The following is a 17,419-nucleotide window of genomic DNA, read 5'->3' on the forward strand; positions in this document are numbered from 1 at the left end:
GGATTCTATATATATATGTATTGCGACGACTTTTCCCTTCGCGAGCTCGGAGCGCGTCCGCCGTCGCGATCTCTCCGTCGCGCGGATGTTTCGTGGCGCCGGCGAACGGGAATACGATTCGCCGGTCGGGAGATACGGAAAAAGGGTCGATCGTCGTCAAAAACACAAGGAAATCGAGAAATGGTTACACGCCGGGAAGGAACGGGATGGAAAGTGTTCCGCGCGTGCCGTGACGAAGCTTTAATACTCGCGAGAATTGCAATTGGGCGCCAGATACGGTCTTGCACGTATCAATTTTCGTCGAATACGCGAGATAAGCGCGAAAAAGACGCGAAGAAAGAAGTCGATTTCGTCACGGGCGGACTAGCTCACCTAACGGTAGAGGGGCAGGGCGGATGTTGAACTTACGCGATATGGAAGCAAGAGGCGACACAGATAGATCGACAGACACGCGAAAAAGAAATTAAGTTCGTCAAGCGTAACAAAGAAATAACAACTTTATTAATTTGGAAACGGTGCGTCCGAATGATGAACAAAGATAAACGGAGTTATGCCCGATGTCGATAATTTTGCCGAAGCGAGACTGGGTGTTCGAAACGACTTAGCGCCACCGAAACTAAGACGCCGTTAAATCATAATCGGTCGGGCCGGGGCCCGAGCGCAATTATACCAGGTCGATTATCGGACCCCTCGTGGATCGATAATATTCCGCTCGCTGTTCGGACATGCTATGCAAGTACCACATGCATCCGGTGCACCTCTAACATGCACCGCGCAGACGTCGCTCGAAACGCTCCATACACTATTACGCATTAATCGTGAATTCACTCGATCGCTAATCCACTTCGAACGAGGCATTCGACACACATAAACCGAATTATTTTCGCGCGAAACGCACTCACACTCGACGACTAACCGACGACATACAGGATCGCGAAACACACTCACACGGCACGACAGACTACTCACACATACCGGACTTAAACGCTAGACGGGCGACAGATTTCGCGACTATCAGATTACGCCGTATTATCGAACCGCGATCTCCAGAGAGACGACTTACGCTGACTCTACCGCACGATATAAATCGAATCCGCGAAACCAATGATCCAGACGCTTCGGGGCTCGCTTCGCTTGCCGACGTGGTCGTGTCACAATCGCACTTACGCTAAGGCCAACGCGACAAACACCAAGAATTTCGAGCCGAGCTCGAACGCACAAATAACGCGAAATCGCGGCCACGACGGCAGAACGAAGGATTCCGATCGCGATCGCGCGTGGCTACTTTATAGCGGGATAACCTCACCGGTAACGACGCTCTTTTCCTCGGGACTTCGGGGCTTGGCAGCTTCTCGCCGGTCGGCCTCTCGATGTCCAGCCGCTATCCCCGCACTCGCTTAGCTCTCAGCCGGGATCCCTCCTCGCTCTCGCTAACGCTTCACAAAATCGCTCTCGACTTTTGTTCTCGCCACAATACGTCAAGATCCCCTTGTCCTCACGAGCTTCTCGCCACGCTGCTGAATTCGGTGGTTGATAATTCCTTTGCTGTTTTTCTTTCGTCCTCCCGAAGGTCCTCTTCCGAGTTGTTGTTATCTTTGTTTTTGCTGCGGCCGTGTTCGCTTCTCCGGTAAGGCTCCCGTGTTGTATCGAAATAAGGAAATAATAACATAATTAAAAGATGAAATAACTCCGACAAATAACGCCCCTCTGGAGATTTCGGTACGACTCTAATGTTTTGAGACTGGCGCGGATGCGTTTTCCGCGCTCAGCGATCGGTGAGGGATCCGGCGGACGTGCGCGGGACGGCAACTATCACACCATATATATATATATATATATATATATATATATATATATATATATATATACACATGTCATTCATAATGTGAATTAAAATTGAAAAATATTGTTGAGATAATCTGTACATTTTAATAAAAACTATTATTAGCAAGTAATCTGATTATTGCAGCAGTATCTTCTGGATATTCTTCTCTCAAGTTTTCATTTGGTATGTAATGGGTCCTTTCAAAATTGGAGAAATATCTTCCAATTTCCATATGATTTATTTTTTTTGGAGGACATATTGATAATTGATCTAAAATAAAAAAAAATATGTTTTTACATTATACAGATAAATAGATATGTGATAAAATGTCATAAAAAAGATATGTGATTTGTTAAAACTCTAATAAAATAATTATACCTTGTCCCACGTAACATATTTCATTATTCTCGGTGAGAAGGATATAGTGCTGTTGATGGGCACTGGATAAAAATTTCTGACATCCGCAAACGTGATTGTATTTAAGACATTGATGTGAATGCCAAAGAATCCTATTTCTCCTATATCTCTTTGTTTAAGAACATTTCGTCACATTTATTGTTCCACCCAATAATTACGCCGTCATGGCTATTAGAAAAATGATCTGTCCACCTATGTCTTACGATCATTCCAACTCCAAATTTAACTTCATTTGTCTCAAACTTCTTTTTAATGATTTCTTGTTTTTCTTGTCAGAATTAATCTGTGGAAATATAATAATAAAATTTAATAAATTTTCTGTTACATAAGCAATTTTTAAAATAATGCAATAATTTAAGTTATAAATAACATACTAGTTTACAAATTTCACATTTCTTTTAATGCCAAAAATAAATTTTTTTTAATGTATTGTGGGAATTTGAATCTGCCTTGAATTTAAATCTGCCATCAGAAAAATTTCATTGAGATAATTTTTTTAAACATATTTACTAGCCTTGCAGTTTGTTCTTTCAGTTTCATTATATTGGATCACATTTGTTCACAAAAATATCGTGCAAACGTGTAACAAAAATTTAAAGTTCAATAATTTTAATATGTTTTTAAATTCAACAAAAGTTCACTACATATTATAAAAATGACTATTTTTATATCCCAAAAATCAGAGCCGATAGAAATGTTTTGATGACAGATATGTGCTTAGTGTTGAATATTACTCTAGAAACAGTGTTCAAATGCTTTGGCACAATACCTTGTAAACTAGTGTAATTATAATTAATATAATTTTTTGATGTATTAAATATATAAAATAGTACATTCTAAGATGTGTTATAACTTACTCTTAGTGAATTTGTTATAATTACTTTGTATATATTTTCAATATTCATGTATTCTGCAATGTACTCGTATTCTGCAAAACATTCGTGTAATAAAGAAGAAATAAAATTGAAATCATTGTCATGTTTATAATATATTTGTAGTCTTTGTAGAAGTGAATCTTCCATTATAAAAATTGTCACCTAAAAAAAATAAAGAAAATTTTGTTTAAAGATAAAATAAAATCAAAATAAAATCATAATAAAAAAAAATCATTACTTTTACTCATTGATTTTAAATATATTAAGCATTATTGAATTAACTTTATTTGCAAGATTCATAATTGATAGTTATTTTTATTAATTACTTAAAATTAATATAAAAAATTAAATATAAAAAATTACCAACCGAAATATTATTGAATAATTTCACAGTTTCCTCCCAAAAAATACCATTTTGATATGATCTTCTGATAATGTTCGATGGATAAGATAGATTGGAGTTCCAACTTAGATAAAAAATTTCTGCATCATACCAAATACTTGTATAACTGAAAATAAGAACAATAATTTATATGTACATATACATATATGTTTAAACATATGGAAAGAATGTTCATTGTAATTAAGACTCATAATTTTTCTAACGTTTTACTATTTTTACGTATGTATGTATATAATATACAGAAGTTGTTTTGTTAAATTAAATAAAAAAATATTTTTATGCTACAATCTTCTCTTTCGTTTTTCATTTAAGTCAAATAAGCAAGAAACCATAGGAAAGTTTTAAAAAATAATGTGCATATATAATATATATTTATATACAATATGAGTATATATATCCAGAAATATTTAAATAAATTTAGCAATAAACTGAAATTCTACTTACTATTTTGGTTCACACATGATTCCAATATTATTTTCATATTTTATTAGATATCAACGTACGCCGAGTCTTCTAGCTATGATGTGATACGTGATAGTCAATAAATGTCTTCCAAAAGATTCTGCAAACTGTTTTAAATTTTATTAAATAAATTGTATATAAAATATATGTAAAGTATAAAAATTACCGTTATATTTGCGCAACAGATATTATTATAATGATAATTGTTATCATACTTTTATTATCATTATATTATTATTGTAATTTGACATAATTTAAAATAACTTACATATTTTATGTATTTCGCTTCGAGATCTGTTGTCTTTAATACTTGGTGCAATTTATGTATTTCCAATTCCGAAAATATATACTCTTCCAGAACGCACATAATTTGCTTTGATTCTGTTTCATTCCAGAAATTATCTTCAATATTATTGTCTCTCCAAAAAGAAAATTGCTCTAAAGCTGTAGAGCAGATTGAATGCGACGGATGTTTAATTTTCAGGTGAGATAGTACTGTCTGCGTTATTCCATTTAACCATGTTTTTACGCCCAAATAAGATATATGTGGCGCAAAATATTGAGCTATGATAGTTAATTGTTTTTCCAAAATATTTTTCGTCTTCGGCATATTCATAAGTTTTACTTGTTTATACAAAAACCGACATTGTTTTAAAGAATTAAAAATTCTTTTAAAGGCATATTCATGTGTCAAGTTGAAAAACAATTTTCTAAAAAAAATTTACACATTATATATAATAATTAATTATATTAACTTATTATATATTGTAATGTTAATAACAAGTTTACTAATTTTTTTACCTTGATTTTTGTGCAAAATTTATATTTATCTCATCCCGCACAAAATAATAAGTCATGGAATTTCCTACAATTAAACGCAGTAAATGCATCAAATTTTCTACGTCAGTATTATTTAATTTATTTTCTGACGCTACATTTGCAAAATATTGTAACTCTTGGATATAATGTAATCCTGCTTGCATTTTTTTTTTCCAAATTGATATGATGCAATACTTTATTCTGTTTTTCTTTGTTATATTTTCTTTCGGCAGTAGGGCAGCTAAAATTTAGAAAAAAAAAATACCCAAATTTTATATAACGCCATAATATCAGCCATAAATTTTTAAAATTATATTTCTTAAAATACATATAAATTTAATAATATCTTAATAATATAGCGTACTTTATGTTTTATATATAAAATGAAATAAACTTCTTCTTAACCATAAAATGAAATAAAACAAATATAATAGAACTGATTAATACAACAGTACAAAAATTTATTTCTGATCTTCTGAACATTTTTAATAATTTAGAATAATTTATTGTAAAATGGCACACATTGTTAAGCATGTTATAACCAAAGGAAATACTAAAAAATAGAATAATACTTTATGCTTATAATTTAATAATAAATCTTAAGTAAAGAAAAGTTGAAAATATAATCTATGAAAGTATAATCTATGAAATTAATTAACTACGAATAATAGGAAGGTATGTTTATCAAATAATTTGCAATACATCTATAAATATATAGATTGGATAATTACTCATCAAGCCCTTAGATGTATGAAGATTTTGGTTTTACTAAATCTTTTATTTTTACTACAATTCCGTATTAAATTGCAACATCAAAAACATGCTTAATTTTCACTAATTCAACAAACACATACACACACAATTTAAATTATTGAAATAACAACTAATAATTTTAGTTTTACCTTTTTTACAATTTTCTAATTTTACTATTGCTTTGTTAGTGACAAAAATCTATCGAGTGTATATATATAAATTAGATTTGATAGATATAAAATAGATATAAAAAAGTAGAAATAGAAAAATACCTCTGATAAAATTTCTTTTCCCAAAACTTGCGAAGTTAATGTTATTTGCCAAAATCTCTTACACGTGTACTTAAAGTTCACAATATCCTCCATGGTGATGGTTTTGTTTTCCAAAATAATAGTAATTACCTCTTCGTGCAATTGTGTTATAGTAGCCACTGGAAAAAATTTAATATATATAATAATTCACAAAACAACTGGCAACAAGCGTTATTAATTTTGTTTCACTTTTTCGACTTTGTAACACTTTACATATATATATTTACATATATATAATATATTTGTATGTATATGTAACGAATTATTGATGGATATAATGATGAATATAACAAAAATTGATGGATATAATAGACTGGAATTCTGATTTACATAAAATAACTCTGCATCATTTCCATTGTTTGTATCATTGAAACTATAAAGAAACATTTTTATATACATATATGTGCGTTTAAACATATAGTAAAGAATGTTCATTATAATTAAAATTTATAATTTTTCTAGTATTTGCAATGGACTGATTATAAATGTGCAGAAATTTCAGTTGTCGCAACAAGCTACATTTTTAAAATAATCGAAGAAATTTGACATAATATTATTTTCAATATCAAATAAAAAATAATTGTCTAACATATTTTAAAAAATTATACTAAGTTTCTTTTAAATAAATTCCATCGGTTATTTTGCATTTTATCATTCCATACATGTTAACACAAAGTTATAAAAAATTAACAGCTTCTATCGGTAAAATATAATTTATGAAACTTTATTTTTTTTAATCTAAATCTGTGAATATATTATGTGTGAAATAAATAAAAGACACATTTTTGTAAAAAAATCATATTGTTTCATTTAAAAATTTTATAGTGACTTTGATCTTTTACCAAGAAAAAGTGATAATTATTATCTTTTTGCATATGGATATATAACGTACGATAATATAATGTGCTAGTGTTCGACAAAAAAAATATTTTTATGTTACGATCTTTTGTTTCATCAAAACAAATTTTATTATAACAAATAAATATTCTAAGAAATCATTCTAGAAATCTATATAAAAATTATACAAAGTGTCTGATAGTAATTGCCCCACCCATAAAAGTAGAGCGGATTAAACCAAACAGGAAAGTTCTTTAACATTTTTTGTGAAGCTTGATCCGCTCTATCTGTACATACGGTAGGGCAATTATTATCAGATACCTATATATTGAAAGAGTTTTAGCAATACACTAAAGTCATATTTACTATTTTGGTTTCCATACAACTCCAATTACGTTATTCCTATCTTCATATGTTTTCAGAAAGCATAGTAGTCAGTGCCGAGTCTTCTAGCTACGATCTGATACGCGATAATTAATCAGATATTTTTGTAAATATTCTGCAATCTATATTAAATTATATTAGAAAAATTGCATATTGAAAATTGATAAAATATGAAAATTATATAAATATAGAAAATTCAATATAATTAAATTTGTGCAGTGCATTATGGATTACTATCACAATTTAAAATAATTTAAAATTACTTACATATTTCATATCTTCGGCTTCAAAGTCTAATGTTGAGGAAATTAATAATTTATGAAATTCAGGAATCTCTAATTCGGAAAATATATATTGTTTGAGAACACACATAATTTGCCTTGATTCTGTTTCATCCCAGAAATTATCATCAATATTATAATCTCTCCAAAAAGAAAATTGCTCTGAAGCCGTAGTTGTAAATTGAATGATTACTATATTTATTTTTCAGACGAGATAGTACTGATTGCTATTTCATCTAGCCACGTTTTTACAGACACATGTAGTTGAAAATATTGCGCTATAATCGTAAGTTGTTTTTCCAAAAGTAATTTTGTCTTCTGCTTTAACATAAGTTTCATTTGCTTATGTATAAATCGATACTGTTTTAGGTAGTGACAAGTCAGCTTCAAGTAATATTCACGCGTCAAATTGGGAAACAATTCGCTGAAAAAGATTTATATATTACATATACAATAATTTCATTAATTTATAATGTCAATAACGATTGAATTTTTTACTATAATTTTTGCGCAGAAATTCTTTCTATCTCATCCCACACAAGATAATACGTCATGGAAATTTGAACAGTTGAACGCAAATGGTGTTTGAATTGTTTTTGTCAATATCAGTTAACTTATTTTCGGACATCAAAGACACATAATTTTGGAACTTTTGAACATGATATAATCCTGCTTTTAGTTTTTCTTTGAAATTGATTTGATGAAATATTTTCTTCTGTTTCGTTTTGTTATATTTATTTTCTGCAGTAGGACAGCTAAAATTAAAAAAAAGAAAACAAAAAAAGGTTTTATTTATATTAAACAATGCCACAATATCAACAATAAATTAAAATGATATGTTTTTAAAGAATAATTAAATTTTATAATTATATATAAATTAATACTTAAAACAACTTTTAAAAAATAAATAAAAATATAGATTTTTCTATTTAAGAAAAACGATATGATTTACTTTTTTAACCAAATTATAATTATCACAATAATAACAGATCTATATAATCTGATATTTATTTTGTGTTCTAGAAAAAACGAGTAAGTTTCTTGGAAACTTGGTATTGATCGATGTATATTACAATGACTAGTCAAGTCTTTACACGCATAAAAATTTCGTCTTTATTAAATTACTTTTTCTTATTACATGACGATTTCTTATTACAATTATATTAAATTGTAACATCAAAAATATACTTTTTATTGATTCAATAAGCATACACACATACACACATACACAGGCATACACACGAAATAGATATAAATAAATTAATTTCAATAAATTAAATTATATAATAATAATATAAAGTACTTATAAATAAAAAATACCTCTGATAATATTTCCTTCAGCAAAACTTGTTGAATAGTGTTATCTGCTGAAGTCTTTTGCACGTGGACTGAAAATTCACGATATCCTCGAAGCTCGTCCTTCCCAGAATGATAATAATCACATCGTCGGGCAAATCTGTTATTGTAGCCATCAGAAAAATTCAGCAAAATAACTGACAATGTGTATTATTTATTGGTTTTGTATCACAAATTTTATTTATATACTTATATACATATATAAATATAAGTATATGTTTTACGTCTGAAACGTGCACCACCAGTTTGATATGACGTAGACTCAGAGCACTTTGCTCAGCGTTGTAGAAATGCTTCGAAACGTTTAAACAGATTTCTAGTTCTCTATGGTTTTGATTGGTCAAAAATAAAACTGAAAAAGTAAAGCAAGAATAAGTAATTCTTGGAAAAAATTTCACAACAATTTCTTTTATCACTTTTCTAGAGATTTATGGCGTTTAGGCGTTTTGTTTTAATTATTTCAAAGAGATTTTTCGCTCTTTTCATATTTTCGTTTGTCCATTGTTATACAATGAAAAGATAAGAAAATTTTGTTTAGGGATTTTAACTGATGGTGAATTTTGGGGAATTTTGAAAAATTATGTGGTTAACAAGAAAAAATTTTTTTTCCTATAAATTATTTTCAAAATTTGAAAAATTATATAATGTTAAAAAAAATTACTCGTAATCTTGAAGGCAATTTCATAATTCAAGGATGACATCAGTTTTAAGAGATTAATTTTCGGAAATAGTAAATCAAGAGAAATATACAGGGTGTCTCATAATTCGCGGATCATCTTTAGTGTGCATATAACGCATGTTAAACTGGTTAGGAAACTCTTCTACCATTTTGCAATTTTAAGGACAATTAATAAGAAATTAATTAAAAAAGGCCAATCCGCGCTTTGTACAAGCACGCGATGAGACATCCTACTGTAATGCGATACTAGGCGCGCAGCGAAGCGGTGAGAAGAGTGTCCTACATGCTCGTACGTAGCCTTCGTAGAGCAATTAATAAAGTTTAATTATTTTATTATTATTATATTATTTAATTCTTAATTTTTTGAATTGTAAAACGTAATGTTCTCACACACTTACAAAGAGACAACTTTTTTCTTAATCAAAGATTTGTCGAAATTAAATCAATTATTATCTTTTGTTTCTTTGTTTTTCAAATTTTGAGAAAGAAGTGAAATTGTGTGGTTTTAATAAATTATTTTATTTTTTCAAAATACAAAAATTTAAAAATAATCATAAATTACATATAAAACAAAAATATATCCACTTATTAAGTTTTCTGTAAGATTTATAATTTGTTAATATTAGCTTATCGCCATAACGTACGATGTAGGCGTAATATATAAGAAACGATTAAATAAAATCAGATGCGCACTAAAAATTAATATCACTTGACTTAAAACAATTAATAACAGATAATAGATATGCGTATAAGTATAGTCATGAGCCTGCGAGTTTTACATGAGATTATTGGCAAACTTTGATCGCTCAGAAACTATTGCAGTCTTAAAATTTTTGTATTAGAATTTTTTACTCTATTTTACCTCTAATACACGCTAATAAAGTATTGTACGGAGGTTGTGAGATACCCTGCATAATCAGATTCATAATGAGAGCTAAATTGAAAAATATTGTAGAGGAAACTGTTGTATATTTTAAAATAATAAAAACTACTGTTTAGTAAGTATTTCAGCTATTGCAACAGTATCATTTGAATAACATCTTCTTAAGCTTTCATTCGGCTCGTAATAAGTCCCTTCAAAATTGGAGAAGTATCTTCCGATTTCTATGTTACTAATTTCTTTTAGTGGACACATCAATGGTTGATCTAAAATGAAAAAAATATGTAAGATATAATAGACTTTTAAGAATATAATTAACATAAATAAAATAAAAGGTTAATACAAGCCAAGCGCGGTAATTGGGGCGCAAAGATAATTTATTATAATGTCAATTTAATAAAGCATAGAGAGTAAGTTTCGGTTCCATTTTTCAGCTTAATTTCTTCATTCATCTTCAACGCTATATTAATAAAAAATAACCAATAATAAGTTAACATCGATAAAACATTGAAATAAAAATAAAGGCAATAAATGCATAGCTAAGTTAAAGATCAAGTCGACATGAGAGGACTACAATAATATTTTATTCTTTTTATTTATTTTTTTTATTTTATTTATATATATTTTTTCTATCGTTTTTGACTTGATCGCTTTTAACTTAGTGATATATTTATTGCCGTTATTTTTTATATTAATTAGTCTTTTATTTTAATTTTTCACCAGTGTTAATTTATTATTGATTAATTTTTTGTTAATATTATTCTCAAGATGGCCCAAAGAATGACACGGAAACATATACTCTGTGAGTGTATATATATTGACACATTATATTAAACTATTCTTGCGCCTTAATTATTTGTATTGCCCTGTTATTTAAAAATAAAAAAAATATTTTACATTGCACAGATAAAAGATTATAAAACATATTTTTTAAAAGAACGCTACTACTAATTATACCTTGTCGCACATAACACATTTCATTATTCTCAGTGAGAATAATGTAGTGCAGTTGATGAGCACTAGTTGAAACTTGATTACATTCACAGATATGATAATGTTCAGAGCATTGTCGTAGATGTGGGAACTTAATAGACTTGTCTAATTTATCTTGAAACTTTCTGTCATATTTACGTCGCTATCCAATTATTACGCCGTTATGATTATTATAGGGATCTCGCCATGTATGCGATACAATCATTCCAACAGCAAATTTAACTTTTCTTGCCCTTATTTTTAATGATTTCTTCTCTGCGTTAGATTTAACCTGTAGAAACACAATAGCAAAATTTAATCGATATCTTGTTACGCAAGTAATTTTTAAAATATAATGACTCAAGTTATAAGTAATTGTAATTAATATAATTTTTTATATATTGCTATATGAATATATTATATAATATGTTATAATCTACCTCTATTGTATTTGTAATATTTTTATATTCAATTTCAATATTTATGTCTTTAATGTTTGTCAGAAAATATTGCCCTATAAAATTGAAGATTTTGAAATTCCACTTGCAATATATATTATGATAACATTCTAGTTTTATACGGTAAATTATCATCAACTCGCGTATCATCTAAAAAAGACAAACAATATAAAAAATTTGTCTACAGACAAAAAGGAATTGATTATTTTTACTCATTAATTTTAAATGTATTGAGATTTATTGAATTAACGTGTTATTTACAAGATTTATAATTGACTGTTATTTTTATTAAATTAAATTATTAACATTTTATTAATTACTTAAAATTAATATAAAAAGTTATCAACTCAAATATATTCTGATGGCTCCATCAGTAAATGTTCATTATTCGAGTATCTCTCTGATAATGTTTGATGGATAAAGTATATTGAAATTCTGAGACGTACAAAAATACTCTGCATTATCCCAATTGTTTGTATTATTGAAAATAAAAGAAGCATTTATGTACAAGGTACACTTAAACATTCTGGCCAGACTTTGAGATTTTATAGGAAATTTGTTTCTGAACAAAAATTTCCTATAAACAAAAGTTGAAAAATACTTTCCTACAAAGTTATAACTCAAAACCTCTGAAATCATAGTTTTATATTTTTTTTTGCAAATATCAGAAAAAGAATGCGTTTTTAATAAAAAATATCAAAACAAAAATTGTAGAGAATTAAATTATCTTTTAAATAAATATAAAATGATTGTAGGATATTTCATAGGTTTTGAGATAACCATTATCAAATGTACAAAATAATATTATTTTGACTATCGACAGTAGAGGATTTTAAAAATACTCATATATATATATATATATATATATATATATATATATATATATATATATATTGAATGAGTTTATCTAATAAATTAAAATTATGCTTACTATTTTGGTTTCCATATGACTGCAATAACTATTCCATATATTCTCAGAATGCAATGTATGCCGAGTCTTCTAGCTCAGATATGATACGTGACAGTCAATAGATATATTCGAAAACATCCTGAAATCTATAATAAATTATATTAAAAAATTTGTGTATTAAATATTTATAAAATACAAAAATTATATTTGCACAGCCAAAAACAAATTATTATTATAATTTAAAATAACTTACATATTTTATGTATTTGGCTTCAAGATCTAATGTTATTAATAATTGATGGATTTCTAATTCCGAAAATATATATTCTTCCAGAATACACATAATTTGCTTTGAATCTATTTCATTCCAAAAATTGTCATGAATATTGTTATCCCGCCAAAAAGAAAATTGTTCCAAAGCGGTAGAGCAAATTGAATGAGCGGGATATTTAATTTTCACAAGACACAGTACTGCACTTCCATCTAGCCATGTTTTACGATCGAATAAGATGTAGCTGAAAATGTTGCACCACGATCATAAATTGTTTCTTTAAAAGAAATTTTGTCTTCGCTGTAATCATAAATTTTATTTGCTTATGTATAAATCGATACTGTTTTCGGATAGTAAAAAATTAGCTTAAAGTAATATTCACGTGTCAAATTGGAAAACAGTTTACTGAAAAAATTTACATAATAAATATAAAATTAGTTACCTTAATAATTATAATATCAATAACAATCCATTATTAACTTTTTCACCATGATTTTTGTACAGAAATTCTACTTATCTGATCCCACACGAAAAAATACATCATGGAATTTTCAGCAATTGAACGTAGAAGGCTCTCCAATTGTTCTTTATCAGAATCACATAACTTATTTTCCGACTTCATTCCGATTTTCAAAATCGCATAATATTGTAACATTTGGATATAATATAATCCCGCTTTAATTCTTTCTTTGAATTCAATATTGTAAACTATTTTCTTCTGTTTTTCTCTGTTATACTTTTTTTTCGTAGGACAGCTAAAATAAAAAAAAATTGTTAAATAATATATAACGCTAATATACATATAATAACACAATAAATTTTAGAAAATATACTTTTTAATATACTTTTTAAAGTATATATAAATTTAATAATTATGTATAAATTTTATAATTATGTACATTAATATTCAAAACAAATTGAAAAATTCACAAATAGCGATATGGATTTTTCTATTTGTAAAAAATATATAATTTACTCCTTTAATCAAACTATAATTACAATAGTAATAGATTTGGCGCCGCTATCCAAGATCAAACTCATAAAATCAGTAAATAGATCTTTTACACCCAACAACTTTTGTCTAAAACAGTTTTTATAAAACTTATATTTATTCAGATATTTCGAAGTTCGACCTTTTTCGAACACTTTGCCGTAGCGATATAACGACCTTAGGTCCATTTGCAAAAGTGATTCTTTTGGTGCCCCCGACTGTGAAAGTCTGTTGGTTGAATTTCCGAACACCCTTTATATTGATTATCTTTTATATGAGTAAAGATTTCGACTTTATTAAATCTCGATTTTTTTACTGCAATTATATTAAGTTGTAAACATCCTTAATTTTCACTTTTTAGATACACACACACACTCACACACACACACACACACACACACACACACACACACACACACACACACACACACACACACACACACACACACACACAAACACACACACACACACACACACACACACACACAAACTAAAATTAATAAGATAACAACATAATAATTTCAACTTTTTTACTATTTTTTTTTTGCGTTAAATTTGTTAAATTAACGAAAATCGCCCTAGTGTTAAATAAATATAATTAAATTAAAATAAAGAATTTATAAATAAGAATATACCTCTCATAATATTTCCTTTCCTAAAACTTGTTAGATAGTGTCATCTCCTGGAATCTTTCACACGTGGACTTAAAGTTCATGATATTCTCCAAGCTGATGTTTTCTCTTCTAGAATGATAATCACATCGTCGGGCAAGTATGTTATCATAGCCATCGGAAAAAATTCAACACAAAACAACTGGCAAGTGTTATTTACTGATTTTGTATCACTAATTTTATTTATATACTTATACGTATATATAACAAATCACGAATGTGTAAATGCACAAAATTTAGTGTAGCTTCTAAGACTGTCGTCATGTGACTATAACGTGTGTTTGTACTTCGTTTGGAGTAGATTCACTTTGCTCAATGTTAAAATGTTTCGACTGACCAATCAGAAAGAGCAATTAGATTTGTTGGTTTTGATTGGTCGACGAAATTAAAAGTCAGATAAAAGAATGAATAATTATTTCTAATCTCTTTTCATTGTTCTTTCATTGTTCTTTATGGCATTTTATAGATAAGATTATGCTCTAATGTTATTTCAAAGAAATTTGTTGCCCTTTTCATATTTTCAATTGTCTATTATTACAATAAAAATTAAGAAAGTTTATTTGAGAATTTTAATTGGTCAATAGCTAAAATTTTGAGAAATTATTAAGTAATTAACTATAAATTTTTCCCTATCACAAATTATTTTTGAATTTAAAAATTATATATAAAATATTAAAAAGAATTAATTTTTCTTTTCTTTCTTTTTTTGATAATATAAATAAATTTTAGATTTTCCATAAATCTTTATCTTATCTCTACTTCACGTCATTATGCTTTTATCAAAATTTCTTTTTTTTGTTATGTTTTTCTATTGACTTATTCTTCTCTAGATATGAATATTAATAAAACTTTCGTTACCTGAGACTAAAACAATTATTTTATATACAATTATTTTAAGTACTTTTTAATCTTTACTTTCTTGGCCAGTCTTCTTTATTTTTAAATCTTTTTTTATCTTTGTCTAAGAAAAAGATCCTCGTATCATATACAATTATGCACATTGTATCATATACAAAAACGCACTGATTCGTTATCTAGTACACAGTCCCCTTTAAAATAGTTCTCTCCTTAAACAATGCAATCGGTCTAACGTTTTTTATTGTTGGAACGGTTTTGAAAATTATTCTTCGTGAGGTTATTTGAAACGTGTCATTCTATCTCCTCTCATGACTCTCAATAACGATTTTTAATGCCTTTCTTGAGAAATAGAAAAAAGTCAAAGGATATTTGATCTGAAGTGCATTGCTTTAGCATCTTTATTTTTCTTATTTAATTAAATCTACAGCGCAAAATATTTTTTACAATATAAGATTTAAAAATTTATAAAATGATCCTATCCTAGTGAATATATATATATCGTTTATAAAGTGTTAAATTGAAAAATATGTTTATGCGAAAAGTTTTATGAAAAATATTCTCAAAAATAAAACATTTCTAAAAAAATGTTTCAGATAAAAATTATAGGGTTTTAAATGCCGCACTAGTTTCAGGTAGCGATGTTAGTGTGATAATTTAAATATTGTTAAGGCCTAGTAAAAATCACTTTCGGTTAATACTAATGCTGGCGACACTATACTTTTCAAGACTTATAACTCGGAAAATATTTAGTGAAAAAAATAACTTTATTATACTTTATTATGTTTTGAAAAACTCTTCAGTTAAGTTACAAGAATATGTAATAAATAATGAACATTTTCATTAAAAAACTTTAAAGTGTTTATTTTAACAATGCAATTTAAAGTCATAATAACATTGATACTTAATGCGCCCATTAAAATCTTATTTTTGTTTCAAACTTTTGTTTCAAACATTTCTTTCAAAAATGCTTAATTTTAGAGATATTTGATTTCAAGTTTTTGGAAAATTCTGCATATAACAAGTTATTTATTTTGTAAGGAATATAATGATAATAATTGCTGCTACTTGGCAAGTAGTTTGGCTATTGCAGCGGTATAATTTGGATAATGTTCTCTTAAGCTTTTATGCGACATGTAATGAGTGCCTTCGAAACTGGAGAAGTATCTTCCAATTTATATGTTATCAATTTTTTCGCTGGACACATTTCTAATTGATCTAAAATAAAAAAGACATATTTTACATTTTACAAATAAAAGATCATAAAACACAAATATGATTGATAAGAATGCTATTAATAATCATACCTTCTGGTACATATTCTATTTTGATCAGCGAGAAGGATGTAATGCGTTTGATGGGCATCGTGTGAAAATTTGTCACATTTACAACTGTGAGAATATTTAGGCCATGGTAGATATGGGCATACATCAGTTCTCACCAATATGTTCTTGAACATCGTATTACATTCACAGTGCCAGCCAATAATTACGCCATAATGATGATACAAAGGAAAATGCTGCTATAAATACTTACGATTATTCCAACGGCGAATCTGACTTTCTTTGTCCGTCTTTTTAATGATTTCTTGACTTCGTCAGAATTAGTCTGTGTAAACATAATAACAAAATTCAAGTTTCTTATTATAAGCAATTCTTAAAATAATGCCTTAAGTTATAATTAATTATAATTAATATAATCTTTTCATATGTTGATATGTGAATATTATATATATTAAATTACATTATACGATATATTTTGGACTTACCTCTATTGTATTTGTAATAATTTCGTATTAATTTTAATGTTCTTATTATTTGAGAGGCATAAAAGTAAAAAATTAAGGAAGATCTTTAAATTCCAGTCGCAATATATATTATAACTAAGTGCTAATGTTTGATAGAATATTTTCATAATTTTTCGTATTAACTAAAAAAAAAAAAAAAAAACAGGTATGTAAAGAAAATTTCAAATAAAGATAAAACAATAAAAAGAATTTTATTACTTTC

General features: G+C 27.7%; 4 long non-coding RNA genes across 5 annotated transcripts; all 4 read right to left on the reverse strand.

Moving 5' to 3' along the window:
• Positions 1–3,583: 3,583 nt before the first annotated feature.
• On the reverse strand, positions 3,584–5,027 carry LOC126855484 (uncharacterized). Its single transcript, XR_007688244.1, has 4 exons — positions 4,784–5,027; positions 4,251–4,692; positions 3,965–4,089; positions 3,584–3,626 (listed from the first exon to the last, which is right to left on the reverse strand). It is a non-coding gene; the product is annotated as an uncharacterized LOC126855484 (long non-coding RNA).
• Positions 5,028–5,858: 831 nt separating this feature from the next.
• LOC126855485 (uncharacterized) lies at positions 5,859–7,160 on the reverse strand. The gene is made up of 2 exons (XR_007688245.1): positions 7,069–7,160; positions 5,859–5,984 (listed from the first exon to the last, which is right to left on the reverse strand). It is a non-coding gene; the product is annotated as an uncharacterized LOC126855485 (long non-coding RNA).
• Positions 7,161–7,359: 199 nt separating this feature from the next.
• Positions 7,360–8,973, reverse strand: LOC126855483 (uncharacterized). The gene is made up of 3 exons (XR_007688243.1): positions 8,688–8,973; positions 7,866–8,122; positions 7,360–7,791 (listed from the first exon to the last, which is right to left on the reverse strand). It is a non-coding gene; the product is annotated as an uncharacterized LOC126855483 (long non-coding RNA).
• Positions 8,974–9,961: 988 nt separating this feature from the next.
• Positions 9,962–14,808, reverse strand: LOC126855621 (uncharacterized). Of its 2 annotated transcripts, none has more exons than XR_007688263.1 (6): positions 14,520–14,808; positions 13,336–13,648; positions 12,876–13,193; positions 12,644–12,768; positions 11,240–11,546; positions 9,962–10,548 (listed from the first exon to the last, which is right to left on the reverse strand). It is a non-coding gene; the product is annotated as an uncharacterized LOC126855621 (long non-coding RNA). The 2 variants fall into 2 exon arrangements; XR_007688262.1 differs by having other exon boundaries at positions 9,963–10,548; positions 12,876–13,137.
• Between the last annotated feature and the right edge of the window lie 2,611 nt (positions 14,809–17,419).

The sequence above is a fragment of the Cataglyphis hispanica genome, chromosome 16, assembly GCF_021464435.1.
Source record: "Cataglyphis hispanica isolate Lineage 1 chromosome 16, ULB_Chis1_1.0, whole genome shotgun sequence".
In the NCBI taxonomy this organism is placed as follows: domain Eukaryota; kingdom Metazoa; phylum Arthropoda; class Insecta; order Hymenoptera; family Formicidae; genus Cataglyphis; species Cataglyphis hispanica.